Here is a 15,387-nt window from a genome sequence, read left to right as displayed (position 1 = left end):
CAAAAAACAGAGGACTGTTCCAGATACACGGCCGCTGCGGCAGTGGGCCTCTGACCCTCTCCCAGGAGTGACGGCCAGCGCTCCTCATTCGGTGACTGGGTCCGCCGGATGATTCAGCTGATCTCTGCTGCTGCTTCTGCCATCATTCTGGGCCACTTTCCCCCTCTGACATGGCACCCATCTCCTCCTCTTCCCTCATTCGTGGCTTCCTTTCTCTGTGCCTGTCTCTTCATTCTGCTGTCATTCTTCTTCTTACTGTCTCTTTGCCTGTGTCTTGAGCTTGAACTCTGCCAGAGACTATGTGATTGGTTCAGCCAGATCCAGAGTGCAAAACCTCAGTGAGCCCCTTGCGGGCCACCGACCAGCATGTGATCCAATCAGCCTGGCCAGGACCCCATGGTCACGAGGGGCTAGTCCTCACAGGCCCCTCCGATTGGTAAAACTGCTGCCCGCAGTCACACACAGGTCATTTCAGATGCTGAGATGCAGAAAATCTGATTGAAGTGGCTTACAAAATAAGGAACTAATTATCTAACATAAGAAGTCCAGAGGTAGGGCGGTTCCTGGGTGGGTCACCATTGGTTGCCTGCCTAAACCTAGCCATCTCTTCTTTCCTGCTGGAACGGCCTGGATTTTGTTTCCATAGGAAGCTCTCTGGTCAGGGAGAGTGTCCTTTCTCCATAGCCATGAGAGTGGACTTTGACTAGTTTCTTTCTGCTCTTTCTGCCAGAGATTGGTTTAGGCAGGGACATGTGACAAATTCTAACCAACAAGACAGAGAGGAACTTCTGGGAAAAGTTTCCTTGCTCTTAAAAAGCAATGTATGTTAACCTTCTAACTCAGCAATCTCACTCCTAAAAATGTACTCGAGGGAAACGAAAACATACATCCACACAGACCTGTCCGTGAATGTTTGCAGCAGCTTTATTCATAACGGCTAAAGCTGGAAACAGCCCAAATGTCCCTTAACTCATGAATGGATGAACAGATTACAGTACATCTATACAATGGAATACCTCTCAGCAATAAAAGAGAACAGACTGCTGATCTATGTAACAGCATGGGTGGATCTCAAATGCATTGTGCCTAGCGAAAGAAGCCAGACACAAATGTCTACGCTAACGGATGATTCCATTTATATCACATCCTTGCAAAGGCAAATTATAGGGACAGAGATGAGATTAGTCGTTGCCAGATGCTGGGGTGGAGGGAGGGGATTTTGACTACAAATGGACAAGAGGAACTTTTTGGCGTGATGGAAATGTTCCACACCTTAATTATGTGACTGTATACATTTGTCGAACTCATCACATTGTACACTAAAAAATAGTAAACTTTACTGTATGTATCTTACACATCTTACTTATATATCTATAAACCTGACTTTTAAAAAAGCTTCCTGTGAGAGGAAGCAGGCCCTTTTCTGCCCTCCGACAAGGTCTTCATGTATTATCTGAAGCTGCAGCAGCATCCTGGTACCATGATGGGGAGCCAACCTGGAAGGTCACACTACACACTGAGGGTAGTGGAGTGGGAAAAATCGTTGAGTTTCTGAATTAACCAGCCCTAGAAGCACCCTATCTCTGACTTCTTGTTGTGTGAGATGATTAATTCCTTATTGGTTAAGCTAGTTCAGGCTTTCTGCCCTAAGCATCTCTTCCTAAAGGACACCGATCGATGTGTAAGGAACTGCCTGCAGTAGGGCTGTACATCAGAATGAGACTGAAAACATGGAAGAAATCCATCAAGCATCATCATCCATCTAGGACAATAATCTACAGACACTGTGGTGATTTTGTGCTTTTTTATGTCTCGAGTCTCTTAGATTGTTCTTCCTCCTCATTTGTATATGTTTCCCTGAGACCTCTGAGGCATACACATCATAGCTGCATGAATAACATTTTCCAATTATGAGTCAGGAGGCCTGCAGCTGTTGGCTGGTAACAGCTCTGGAACCCAATGTGTTTGGAGCACAGATGGACTGAACTTTTCAGAGTAGCCTGGAAACTGGGTGTTGCCACCACTTTGTCTTCTGATGGAGAGGAGTCTAGGCTGAGGGCTGAGTGGAGAGGACCCTGTGTTAATGTATCCTGAATAGGAAGGTAGTTGCCTCCTTCCTAGGGGCAGGCAGAGGTGGGTCCTTTGTCCACAAAGTTGTAGACACACCTTGAGAGACTCGCTTATAAAAGTAAGCTGTGGCATTCAGACCATACTACTCTGGAATTGAGGCCAGAGACTCATCTTCTCCTGGTTTCACAGCTAAGGAAGTAGGGCACCAAAGACTGATGCAAATAACTCAGAGCTGCAGATATGAATGATGATCAAGGGAGGAGCTCACAGTCTGGAGTACTGCCCTGTATACATGTAGCTCCAACTACTGGGCAAAATTTTGTGTCAAGAATCCTATCTTAGGACTAAAGAGAACCCTACATGCCAAGGCTACCTTGTGTCATTTAGCTCAGCAAGAGCATAAAATTCTCCAGGTGAGCAAAGCCATCTTTTCCCTCCTCTCTCCATGCTCTCTCCGTTTAATGGCTCTTTCCTTCCTCTCACTTGGAAGGTCCACATTGCCCCTGGTTTTCTAGCACTCCAAAGGTAGGCCTGGCACACCCGGCCAGTGATTCATCCTCTGGGGCTTTCCATGTCTCCTCCCTAACTAAGGGACCCAGTTTTATACATCTGACGACCGGAAAAATTTTCCATAGACTAGCTTCTGGCCCCTTTCATTTCAAATCTTCTTTCTCCCATTACCCATATACTTTGGGTATGGGGTTCAGTAGGGCACACTGAGATCATGATATGACGTTTGGCCTGTACCACTGTCTTAACGCTGGGCGAGTCTGCACAACGGGTGGAGGGGCATTCCTGGGATTAGGTCCTACACTGGGATGGCAAGTAATGACAACCGTCCATGGGCAATGACTATGAACGACACACATATATCCTGCTAAACATAGATGTACTCCAATTTGACTTCTTAGCCAGATCCCCAAAATGCCTGTAGCCACTCCAAAGCCACCCAACCCAAGGGGAAGTGTGGCTGAAAGAAAGCAGAAATGGAAGTATAAAATGGGGTTTTGCCAATTGCAATTAAAATTTTATACATTTGAATGTTACATAAAACATACAAATATGTAAACTCTTTGCTAAGTCCCTTCCTAGGGTCTTAGAAATACCTATTCCAGGGAGGTGCCCTCAGGCTTAAGCTTTATTAATTTAGGGTAAATCCATCTCTGATTTAATTAAACTGTGTCATAGGAACACTACCTGGCCTGATGGTGAATCATTGTGTGAAACACATGTGCTGCCTACACATTAGGGGCTCCAAGAATGTTTGTTGAGTGAATGAATAAGAGAACGGAAGCTCATTGTAATTTAAACTTGCCTGAAGAACTAGGAAGAGTGCAGTTTATAATTCACAGATATTTCTTTTCTTTCTTTCCTACAGCTTCCCCTCTGCCCCCAGTTTATAGGTTGGGAATCAGGAAGTTGACCAGTTAGTTTCCTGTGAGTCTATCAGCGGATATTTAAAGAAACTGGGCTATGTTTTCCCCTTTTATCACAAATATAAATACAACCTCATCTGCTCTGGTTGAAAAGGGGCCCAGAAAGGGGCTTGTTTATCTGTGATGAACGGAGCAAAGGGGCCCCCTTGTGAAATCAGGGCTGAGCCCAGAGACCCCCTGTGTCCGCAGACACCAAACAGGCCTCGTCCCGCAGGGTGACACGGCGTCGAACACCGCCCGCCGCTGGGGGGCTCATGCACCAGCCGCTGCCAGGGCTGCCCTGCGGCCGTCCCGCCGCACAGACGCGGGCACGCGCGGGCCGAGACGCCCCCTCCGCGCCTCCGGCTTCCCGCAGGCGCCGCCCGGGCCCCTCCGCGCCCGGGCTCGTCGGCCCTCCTCGGTCTGCGCGCCAGGCCCGTCTGCTTCCCGGGGCAGGGCCTTCCTCACGTGGCAACCCCGCAGGGTGTCTGCCGCCTGCTTCTTGCAGCCTCACTCCCGCGCTTGCTTGCTCGCCGCTCTGTGCCTTGTCCTCCTGCCCCCGGAGCTTGGAACACGGGAGCTGCCGCTAATGTGCATTGTGCTGTATTGTTTGAGAACGTTCCTTTCTGCTGTGGAAGAAAACAAATAGAATGGATGAAACGCATCAAGGCGTGTTAAGCACAGAGGGTGAGCAACCTGTTCCACAAATCACTTAAGTAGAGCATATATGTGTGAACGTAGACAGAAAGGGATGGAAGGACCAAGTAGTTAGTAAATATTCACCATACACGAAATACGCATGAGGTGCTGAATACTTATGAGGTCTGAATTTCGATACCCATTGACGGCCCCATTTTAGCCCTGTGTGTCCTCTACCCAGGAAATGCGAATATAATCCATGGCTGCTCAGCAGGCTGAGTGCCGAACTACAGCTAGGGTCAGATGGAATTGCCTGGAGAGAGCAGGCATGTGCCCTTGACTTGTTGGTCTGTCTTGCCCTTACCTAACTCTGGTCCTCAGACAACACCATCCCTGGGGAGGGCGGAACCTAGAGTTGAGGGTGTGTGATTTCTTCCACCTGCTTGCACTCTAGCCTAAGTGTGATAACTTACACCACATTTTTTTCTCTTGTTTGTCGCTGTGTGCTTTAAATTCACTTGATGAACACGTGATTCAAACATATTAATGTAGCCTGAGAAGCTTTCTGTCCCGTGACCCCTGGGAGAGCTTGCCTGGTAGTGTACTTGGAGGTAGCGTACATTGTGTCGAGGTAATTTCTCACCCAGCACTGCTCAGTAAACATCTACTTAATGAGTGATTCCATGAATGAACACACTGCAGAACGCAGAATTATCTTTCAGGGCCTCACAGGCTCTTTCATAGTTCTACCTACCATAGGCAAAAAAGCCATGAAAACTTTACTGTTGTTGCTGCTCTTTACCCATCCAAGAAGATCTCTGCCTTTTTTGAGTAGGTATGGGAAATTCTTGTAAGACAATGAGCAGGGGAAGCAGACTGGAGGCAGGGGGATACAATGCAAAGAATGAAGACAGAAGTACCAGGTGGGACTGCATGGTAGGTGGGGATGTTGTCTCCCAGAAAATGGTAGCGATGGGAAGAGGATAAGAATAGTGGTTTAAACATCCAGTAATGAGGAATTTGAAAATATGAAGGGGAATGTGGGGTGTTGGAGAGGGGTTGGAGCAGATGAGGTTGAGGTGGAGTATGGGGGAACCAGCAATGTTCTGGGACAGCGTGGAAATGAATTCTGGGTTACTACAGACTCAGGAGGGGCCCTGGGGGTTCAGGATTCTTTGCTTCGTGAATTACAGGGGCAAACAGTTCCCACTTTGTTGCTGCTTTGCTTCTGTGTGTGATGGGTTCATTCTCCATGTCTGTGATGGTTTCGTTCTCCACGTCTGTGATGGGTTCATTCTCCATGTTTCTGATGGGTTCAGTCTCCACGTCTGTGATGGTTTCATTCTCTGTGTCTGTGATGGTTCATTCTCCAGTCTGTGATGGGTTCGTTCTCCATGTCTCTGATGGGTTCATTCTCCATGTCTCTGATGGGTTCATTCTCCATGTTTCTGATGGGTTCAGTCTCCACGTCTGTGATGGGTTCAGTCTTCATGTCTGTGATGGGTTCATTCTCTGCGTCTGTGATGGGTTCATTCTCCGCGTCTGTGATGGGTTCATTCTCCGCGTCTGTGATGGGTTGGTTCTCCGCATCTGTGATGGGTTGGTTCTCCACGTCTGTGATGGTTCATTCTCTGTGTTGTGATGGTTCATTCTCCAGTCTCTGATGGGTTCATTCTCCATGTCTCTGATGGATTCATTCTTCATGTCTGTGACAGGTTTTTCTCCATGTCCACTTTAGTTATTTTTTTTTAACTGTAGGTTCCTTCTCTGTTGTTTGATATGTATCTTAATAATACAGATTACCACAGTCTCCTTCCTTAAATCGGTTCCTTGAAGTATAAATAAGTAAATAAATACTCAGACAATTAAATGAAATTTCCTTCTGCTGATGGTCTGTGATCATTCTGAAAAATCACATTTGCCCTCCGCTTGGCTCCACAGGATTTTATGAGTGTTAATGACATGTCTGAAAAGCGTTTCATTTCCTTGGAAATGAGCTTAACAAAGTGTTTTTCTCTCCACGATGATATAACAAGTCACTCATGCTGTGCTACTGATGATAATTGAAACTTTGGTTGCTAAAAAGTTTAGTTTGATGGTAGTTCAAAGTAAATTTTTAAATACTTTTGTATCTACTACATGTTTTTAGGTGATAGATAGGTAAATGGCCTTTTCATGACTTTTTTAAAAAAACATTCCATGATATTTATTCTCCCATCGTATTTTAACCAGTGCTTACATCAGTTCACAAGGTCATGGACTTGGCCTGTTTTTCATTTTGCAAACATCTGGATTTATAGTAGATGATTCACGCGGCCTGATGCATCACTGCCCTCTTTTTGCTCTCTCTTATTATCACGTGTGGAATTCAATTTACCTCCTACCCTGTGAGCTCTTCTTTCATTTGGAACAATTTCCTCAGTTATACAAGTCTCCAGTTTATGGGATAATCAAGATTAACTTGTCCACTGTAGTGGAAAATGCTATCTGGAGTGGCTGTTCTGATTTTAGAGAGAAAAATTCATGTCGTACTTTGCAAAGAACACAACAAAGGGCTGAGACAATAACAACGACAAGTCCCCAGAGCTGAAGGTCACACACAAGACTGTTCCTGCTTCCCTTTGCTTCTTACCATCTCCATCTGACAAGTTATATGATTATTATAGATTTGTTTATCCCCTGCTCACTCCCTTAGCATGTGACCTTCATGAGAGCAAAGACTGCACCACCAGTACGTATAACTGTACCTCTTACATAGTAGACGCTCAATAAATATTTGTTGAGTTAATGAAGGAAAGGTTCATCTATCCATCAACTAGTCAGTCAAATAATAAAACTAGTACATAATAACAAGGACTATTTATTGAATGCCTCTGTACTGGGTGGAATAGTGTCTCTCCAAAATTCACGTCCACCCAGAACCTCAGAACATGACGTGATTTGGAAATAGGGTCTTTGCAGATATAATTAGTTAGATTAAGATGAGGTCATATCAGAGTAGGGTGGACACACGAGAGAGACACACAGGGAAGAAGCCCATGTAAAGGCCAAGGGAAGCAGCTGGAAGCCAAGAAGCGCCAAGGGTCGCCAGCAGCCACCAGGAGCGAGGAGAGAGTCGTGGAACAGACACTCCCTCAGAGGCTCTAGAAGGAGCCAGCCCTGCGGACACCTGGATTTCTAACTGCTGGTCTCCAGTGCTGGGACAGCCAGCTAGTTTGTGGTACTTGTTACAGCAGCTCTAGGTAACTAATATAATCTCTTTTGTGACAAGCTCTGGGCAAGTGCCTTTATATAATTGCCAATTTACAGATAAGGAAACTGAGGCTCAGAGAAGCTAAATGATTGCTAGTAGATGACTGAGCCCAGGTCTTTGCACTCAAAAAGTGCACTCTGAACTGTTGCCATGCTCGGCCAGCTTGGAGCCAGGAGTTTAGGGGGCTTGTAAGTTTAAAGTCAGGGTCCTGACCCTGGGGTCACCCCATGGCTGCTTTTACCACGTTACGATTAGTGAAAGGGGTACGGAAAAGAGGATATGTACATTCTATATTAAGAGGTTTGTGCCCAGTGGAGTCGATGGGAATGTAAGCCAGCCAGAGGCCCGGGGATGTGCTTTCTGGATTTCCAGAATTTCTTCTCACTCTGTGACTCCATTATCAACTGTGCTCTCTCTCGAAATGGCTATGGTTTTGAGAACTGTTTGGCAATATTTATTGAAGCTGAGCATTTTCATGCATCCCGTGACCCTGCAGCTTTACCCCTAGGCACATATAACCAGGTGCTCACCAAAAGGCAGGTCTATGAAAGTTCAGAGCGGCATTATTTGTAGTCGCCTCAGGCTAGAAACTACTCAAATGGCCATCAGCAATAGAATGGAAAATAAATTGTGGTATATTCATTCAAAGGCACAGACGGCAATGAGAATGAACACACTAGTGCTACATGCAACAATATCTCACAAAGATAATGCAGAGTGAAAGAAGCCAGCTGGAGAAGGATACTTAGTGAATGATTTTATTAATATGATTTCAAAAACAGGAACAACTAAGCTATAGTTTTAGGAGTCAAGATAATGTTTTATCTGGATAGCTAGTGAAGTACTGGTAATATTTTGTTTCTTGATCTGGGTGCTGGTTACATGAGTGTGTTCAGTTTTTGAAAAAAAATATGAGCTATGTATTTATGATTTGTGTAGTTCTCTATGCATAGATGATACTTCAATAAAAAGTTTAAAAATGTAATATGAAGAAAATTGCAACAACCCTCTGCCATCCTGTTCCACCTCCTTTACTAGAACCATCTTCCAGCCACTCTGGGAAGAACCGCCCTGGGTGGGCTGTACTCTCAATCAGTAGAGGATTTCCAAGCTGCTTGGGACTCTGTCTGAGAGTTGTCTGGCTGGAGAAATGGGCCTTTGAATGCCTCCATGCTCAGAAGGGGTGAAGAATCATTTCCTGAAGTGGCCGACTGCAAGGGCTCCTGGCAACCTTCATCCCAGAGCAAAATGTAATCCATGTTTTCAGTAAACTATCAGAAGAGAGATGTCTCTTGGACTCAGGAAACAACTTTTAAAAACTTTTATCATTGTGGGGCTGGCCCAGTGGCACAGCGGTTAAGTTCGCATGTTCCTCATCTCAGTGGCCTGGGGTTCGCCAGTTGGGATCCCGGGTGCAGACATAGCACCACTTGGCATGCCATGCTGTGGTAGGCATCCCACATATAAAGTAGAGGAAGATGGGCATGGATGTTAGCTCAGGGCCAGTCTTCCTCAGCAAAAAGAGGAGGACTGGCAGTAGTTAGCTCAGGGCTAATCTTCCTAGAAAAAAAAAGAGAGAGAGAAAAAAACTTTTATCATTGTATTTCTAGAAAAAAATAAATCAAGTAAATAAAATTTCAAAAGAGGGCAAGTCTTACCCATTTTTTCAACGAGTTGCTTGTGATTCTGAATTAGATTTACTTGTCCAGTGTCACCTGCGTGTAGGGTGGTGGTGGGGAAGGTGAGGCAGAGCTGTCTGCTCCCTCACACACCCCACGACCTTCCCGCACTCTCTGAAGCTGCTAGGAGAGCGAGTCACTCCACAGTTGGAAATGTAGAATGCAGCAAGATGAAAATACTCCTGGGAGAAGCGACACTTTGGCTTTAATTCACACTAGTGGATTCAATGAACGATTGCAGAGCCTTTCCAGATTTTGATAAGATGGACAAAATTCAGAATGCTGATTGCCTAAAACAGTGGGGTAAAGACACCAAAGAGAGTGTCAGAGCTTAGGGTGAGGAGAGAAGCCAGAGTTGCAAACTATCAATTTCAAAATTATGCTGTGTAGATGGTTGTGGGGCAAAGGGAAGAAACGCTTTGCCCTGGACAGACTGGTAGAGTTAGATGTTCATCAGGATGGCTGTGGTGCTGTAAGAATCCTTTTCAAATCCAGAAAGACATTCTTGGCGTAGTTTAAGAACATCATCTTAGATGGGCTGTGCTCACCGGGCTGCTTCCTGAAACCCCATGCCTGCCCTTCCAGGCGTGCACCCTGCTGCTTGGCTGTCTGGTCAAGGCCGCCTCTGCGTGGAATTATTAACCCCAGGGTGACGGATCCCTCTTTGGCAGAGCCACTGAGTTCTCCTATCAGTATCTGCCCGGAATTGTCCCAATTTCAGCACTGAAAGTCCTGTGTCCTGGAAACGCCTCAGCTCTGAGGAGACAGCATGGTTGGTCACCCTGGCCCCGCCGCCCCGGGGAGCTCGCATGGCCTGTAGCCCAGTCCCGGCCCCTCGCTGGCCTGGTTCTTGAGATTTGGTCAGATAGATGTAAAGAGAAACCAAAAGAAATAGGAGGATAAAAAGTACTTTGTGTTTGAGAAATGGCCTTTGGAGTCCCTGACTTTGGGTCACAAGATGTGAATTTTATTCCTAGCTGTGTATTTTCTGGCTATGTGACCTCGGAGGTGTCATTCTTTTCTGAGACTCATCTTGTCTGTGGATAAAAATGTCCTACCACACAGATTGGCTGTGTGACTTAAGATAATGCATGTTAAGGGGCTTGGCTCACAGTAGTTGCTCAATAAATACCACTTTCCTGTCCTATCAGTTTCTTTTCTTTCTTTCTTTCTCCTGTTGTTCTCCTTCCTTCAACCCCCCAAACACATTATTTATGCTTTCTTGGTGCTACTTCTCACCACTGCAAGGTGGTGTGGAAGGAGCTTCAGAATTAGATGGCTGTAGGTTCAAAGTCTGGGTCAGTCACTTTCTAGGTGTGGACCTCAAGGAAGTTAAGTCACTTCAGAGAGCCTTGGTGTCCTCACCTGTAAAAGGAGAATAATAAGTCTTTCTTTGAAATTATATAATCGATGCAGGTGTTGCTGTTGCTCTTGGTCCTGTGTCGTTCCTGCTCAGCCCATCTCTCGTCTCTCCTGCAGCTGTGGGTCCCTGGGGACTGAGACTCCTGTGACCGGTGTCCCGTCATGTGGGTCTCTGCTCTTTAGCCTCTAGTCTTCCTTAGACTGTGCTAATACAAACGAAAATGGGATGTGTGAATTTCAAATAGAGTCGGATACTAAATTAGAATGTGCTGTGATCCATGATGAACAACGTGTAAGAGTTGGAACAAAATTTCAAACAAAAAAAAGTTTGAACCGAATAATGATTCAAAAGAGGAGGGGGGTCAAATGGGTTTGCCTTGACTTGCATCTCCCATGTTAATTCGGGTTATATTTTCACTCTAACTAGGAGTACAATGCACTGTAGTAACCTCTCAAGTTCCCGTCGGTATTTATCTCTATCTCCAGAACTTTGTGTCTTAGTAGATCATGAAAATCTGCAAAGATTCAAACATTGGCTTCAGCGAATGGGATGTAGGATTCGTTCCTGTCAGTAAAGCCAGAGTATTACACCATTGAGTGGGGTCTTAATGATGCTCCAGTTCTCTCCCTCCTAATCAGCTCATTTAAATGTGCAGGGCATTATGTGTGATATAAAGATGAAAAGATACAAGCTGTGTCCTTACGGAGCGATAGCTTAATTGAGATGAAAAGCTGAGCGCAGAAATGCTTTTGCTGAATGTCTATGGTGCACATGATATGCATCACCTCTAATCACCCCAAAAACTTATATAGAGCTTGAGGTCCTTGTGACGTAGATTACAACCTTATTTAAACCCTGAGGTTTGAAGGGATCCTTGGATTCAAAGGAATCCAGGGAAAGGCAAATAGAGCGAATATGGCATAGAATAGCACACAGGAGTGTGTCTCACGTGGTTCTGTGTGGCTGCTTGAGGTGGTTGCATATTTGACTTTGCGTCTCCCAAAGACCCAAGTAAAAAGAAGAGCAGACATGGTTTCAAGAGTTGTAGTATCGTTGAAGTAAAAGTGACTCGGTTTAGGAGAAGCACGGTTTTTCTACGGAGACTTGAAAGCAAATGCTCCCGTGGGTCTCTTTTTTTTTTTGAGGAACATTAGCCCTGAGCTAACTACTGCCAATCCTCCTCTTTTTGCTGAGGAAGACTGGCCCTGAGCTAACATCCATGCCCATCTTCCTCTACATTATATGTGGGACGGCTACCACAGCATGGCATTTGCCAAGCGGTGCCATGTCTGCACCCAGGATCCAAACTGGCGAACCCTGGGCCGCCAAGAAGCAGAACTTCGCGAACTTAACCACCGCGCCACCGGGCCACCCCCACCACCCCCTGGAGGTCTTTATTAAGAGCAGACTAAAGGAGTGGACGTTTCCCTGATGGTGTCCTTACAGGCAAACTGTGCAGAGCCGCCATATGGCTGTTTCTTATACTGGGCTTCAAGTCTAAGACAAAGCCCAATTTAGCAGAGTCAACAGAAAATAGATATTTGTTGTCCTTCAAATAATTCTCTATCATTTTTAACGATATTTTGGATTTGGCTTGTTTGAATCAGGGTCCTCGCTTTTCCATCTCTTTTGCTCTGTAACAGTTTCCATCCTTTTGTTTTCCCCTTGCTGTTTACTTTATAAAGAAACAGGTCATTTGTCCAGTGGAATTGCCCACATTCAGGATTTGGCTGATTGTATCCTTGTGGTTTCACTGAGTTTTAAGTAACAATTATTTTATTTCCATGACCAGAAGTTTTATTTGGTACTTTTTCAAATTTGTCTGGTCCTTTTTTTTTTTCTCATTTTGGGTAGTCTCTTCCTCCTTATTCATAGCTTTGATTCTTTCATTTGTTCAAAAATATTAAACCTTCTAATCTTTCATTTAGGATCTGATAATGCCATTGTCCCAAGCCTTTCTAGGTCTGGTTCTATTATTTGTTGTTTCTGATGACTCTTGTTCCTGGGGACTTCTCGCCTGGTGCATTTTGTGACTTTGGATTGTAAGTTCGTGTGAGTTCATCTTTGTTGGCACTGACTCCGAGGGAGCTCTCTGGGACCTGGTTGAGGTTTGTTTTTCTGGGTGGATTTCCATAGTCTTTGCCAAGTACCTGGGGACACCACAGACCCAGGTCCACTTTAACTGAAATTCTCTTGTAGGTTTTTTGGGCCACACAGATAGTGTGATTTCTAGCTCTAAACTCCTGTGTGTGGCCAATTTGGGATTTTGAAATCTCAGAAGAATATTTTTTGTTATTTTGTTTTTTTAACCTGTATCCAGAGCCAAAGTTTCTTCTGGGCTTGCCATTGCCGGACAGGTTCTCCTTCGGGTCACATTTTCCTGAGGGAGTTACCCCTTGTGAATCTACCTCTGTGCGGGTGGCTCTCCAGCCTGGCTGCTGTCTCACACAATGGCCACACGAGAACTCTCTTATCTCTCTGGTCTCAGCCTCAGCTTCTTAGTTGATCTGTGGGTATGTCGCTTATTTTCTAAAACTGACTAATATAGGTCTATATAATTACATAGACAACTTATATATGTTGTAATTATATAGCATAATATACGATTATCTATTATATATGTAACATAATAGATAATATGCATTACACTATTTATATACATATATTTTAAACGGTTTTATTGCTGGCGGATTTCAGGATCTCTACCATTTTTCAAAAATAGAAGTCCTTGATTCTCTGTCTTCAATCAGATCCAGATCTGGTATGTCTGTGTCAGGCCTAAATCCAAAACATCTTTTAGGGTCCCTCTGAGCCCCTGAGTTATGGGCCCATTGCGCTTTCCTTTGCTGTGCTTCTCTGTTATCTTGACTAGAACTCCTTACCTCACGTAACTGCCTGTGGCTTCTTCTCACAGCTGGTGAGCTCCGTCTGCGGCGGTGGCCCTGCCGTGAGTCAGCAGGCCTGCAGTAGCCTCCCTGGCGCTCAGGTTGCTCTCTGGATCCTCTGCTGCTCCAGCTGCCGTGTTAGACTTCCTGACCCTGAAGGCTGCCTGAAGAAACGGTGCTGTGATTTTTAGATACTGTGTATGTACATCCCCGTTGTCTTCAGTGAGGACTGGCTTCTGCCACCTGATTGGTCTCCCCAGCTACCTCCATCCCGGCCCACCCAAACCTCAAATGTCCAGCTCCATTTTGGGTACCAGTCATTAGATACACCCCAGGCTCTGGGTTGCTGAAGTAACAGCATGTCGGGTGGCCAAACCTCCTTGAGCTGTGACAGCAGTGATATTTATGAAAAAGAAAAGTAGTAGCAAGAAGCTCTCCTCAAAGGAGCCAGCTGGAGCCATCTCTGTCCTTGAATTCTAACAGAGCTTTACCTGCGCCCCTCGTAGAGTGCCCGTTCACCTCCTTTATGCTGCACTTAGTGACACAGATGTTTGTCTTCCTCTCTAGAAAATCACCTGCTTACGAGTAGGAAATGACATTGGGGTCGAAAGGTCTTTGTTCAAATCCTGACCCTACCATTTTATAGTTAAGTGACTTTGGGCAAATTACTTTAACATTTGAGCCTCAACATTCTCCCCCTATAAAATTGAGGGTAATACCTAGTTCATTATCTAGAAACTTTGGGGCAAATGTGTTTAGGTACTTAGAATTTTTTCTGAATAAAAGTAATGTAATACATATATATTATGTAATACCCTGGAAGTACCCTGTAATCAAACACCTTCCTATTTCTGTGACAACACATATAAATATTTGCAGTAGGGATTAAATGGAGATCGTAATTACACTCACGTCATTTCATTCAGGCCACTTTTTGCCACCAAATGAGGTAAAAAATAACTTTCAGTTTTCAGAGATAATTGGCTTTTGTAATTGCGGATAAAGGATCGTGGGCCTGTGTTACCTACCTCACAGAGGTGTTATAAGGATTTAATAATATAAATAAAATCTCCTTGATTACGTTCAGCACATACATAGCAAGCTCATGAAATTTCATGGGAAGGTGATAGTTAATCACCTAGGGAATATTTTGTTTGTGTTTTTCATGTGGGGGCTGGTAACGGGAATTTTTCTGTGAGTGATAAAAACTGTCTGGTCCTGCCTTTCTTTCTTTGGTGATTTACTTGAAGGCACCAGCTGCCACCTGATTCTTCTGACCACCCCAGGACCTGCCTGTTACCCGCATGAGTCAGGAGTGGGTGACCTAAGAACTGGAGAGGCCTGAAATGTTAGAGCCGGACAAGGGCTTGGAGACAGTCGCCCGTGGCTGTGGACTGCTTGAAATGCTAGCTGTCAATATCATCACTCACTCCCTCAAGTTTATTATTAAGGAAATTGAATTCTTCAGCGGAGAGAGGGGTGTTTGATGTCTCCAACATATACAGGTGGAGAAAGTCTGAACGTCACGTGGAACAAAGGAGTCCCTTCCACAGATTCTCTATGGTGACCATCCTTCTTCACTGAGAACTTCTTTCAGGAAAAAATGGAAAATTGTCCCATTTTTTGAGTTATTTGGTAAAAAAAGGCATTACATTTATCATTTAAAATATGTCCAGTCTTTCAATAAATACTGTGCAGCTAGTTGTATTATTTCGTAACCTAAATACTTGGTAGTGGTAGCACGTTCATTCATTCAACAAATATTTGAGCTCCTGCTGTGTGCCAGATTTTGTTCCAGCTCCCAGGAGAAAGTGTGAACCACGTCAAAGATCTTCCTCTCACAGGCCTCACAAGGGTGGAGAGGCGGAAGGAGGAAAAGTCAGGTGAGCAAATGAACAGACCGGGTAACGGCAGCTCGTGCCACGCAGCGTGAGTCACACACCTCAGGACGGCGTGGAGGGACTGACAGGGCAGATGGGCTTCGCTTTGGATTGATCAGTCAGGGAAGACCCCTCTGAATGGTGCTATTTGGATGACATCTGAGTGTCACTCAAAGGAGCCAGCCGTTTGGAAAAAGAGCATT

The 15,387-nt window shown here is 45.0% G+C and overlaps 1 long non-coding RNA gene across 1 annotated transcript; it reads left to right on the top strand.

Moving 5' to 3' along the window:
* The first annotated feature begins 4,122 nt into the window (after positions 1–4,122).
* On the top strand, positions 4,123–15,011 carry LOC111770456 (uncharacterized). Its single transcript, XR_002803733.2, has 3 exons — positions 4,123–4,172; positions 13,334–13,502; positions 14,555–15,011. It is a non-coding gene; the product is annotated as an uncharacterized lncRNA (long non-coding RNA).
* Positions 15,012–15,387: the final 376 nt, after the last annotated feature.

The sequence above is a fragment of the Equus caballus genome, chromosome 24, assembly GCF_041296265.1.
Source record: "Equus caballus isolate H_3958 breed thoroughbred chromosome 24, TB-T2T, whole genome shotgun sequence".
In the NCBI taxonomy this organism is placed as follows: Eukaryota; Metazoa; Chordata; class Mammalia; order Perissodactyla; family Equidae; genus Equus; species Equus caballus.
Note: the sequence above shows the minus strand (reverse complement) of the source record. Positions and strands in the feature narration are given on the sequence as shown.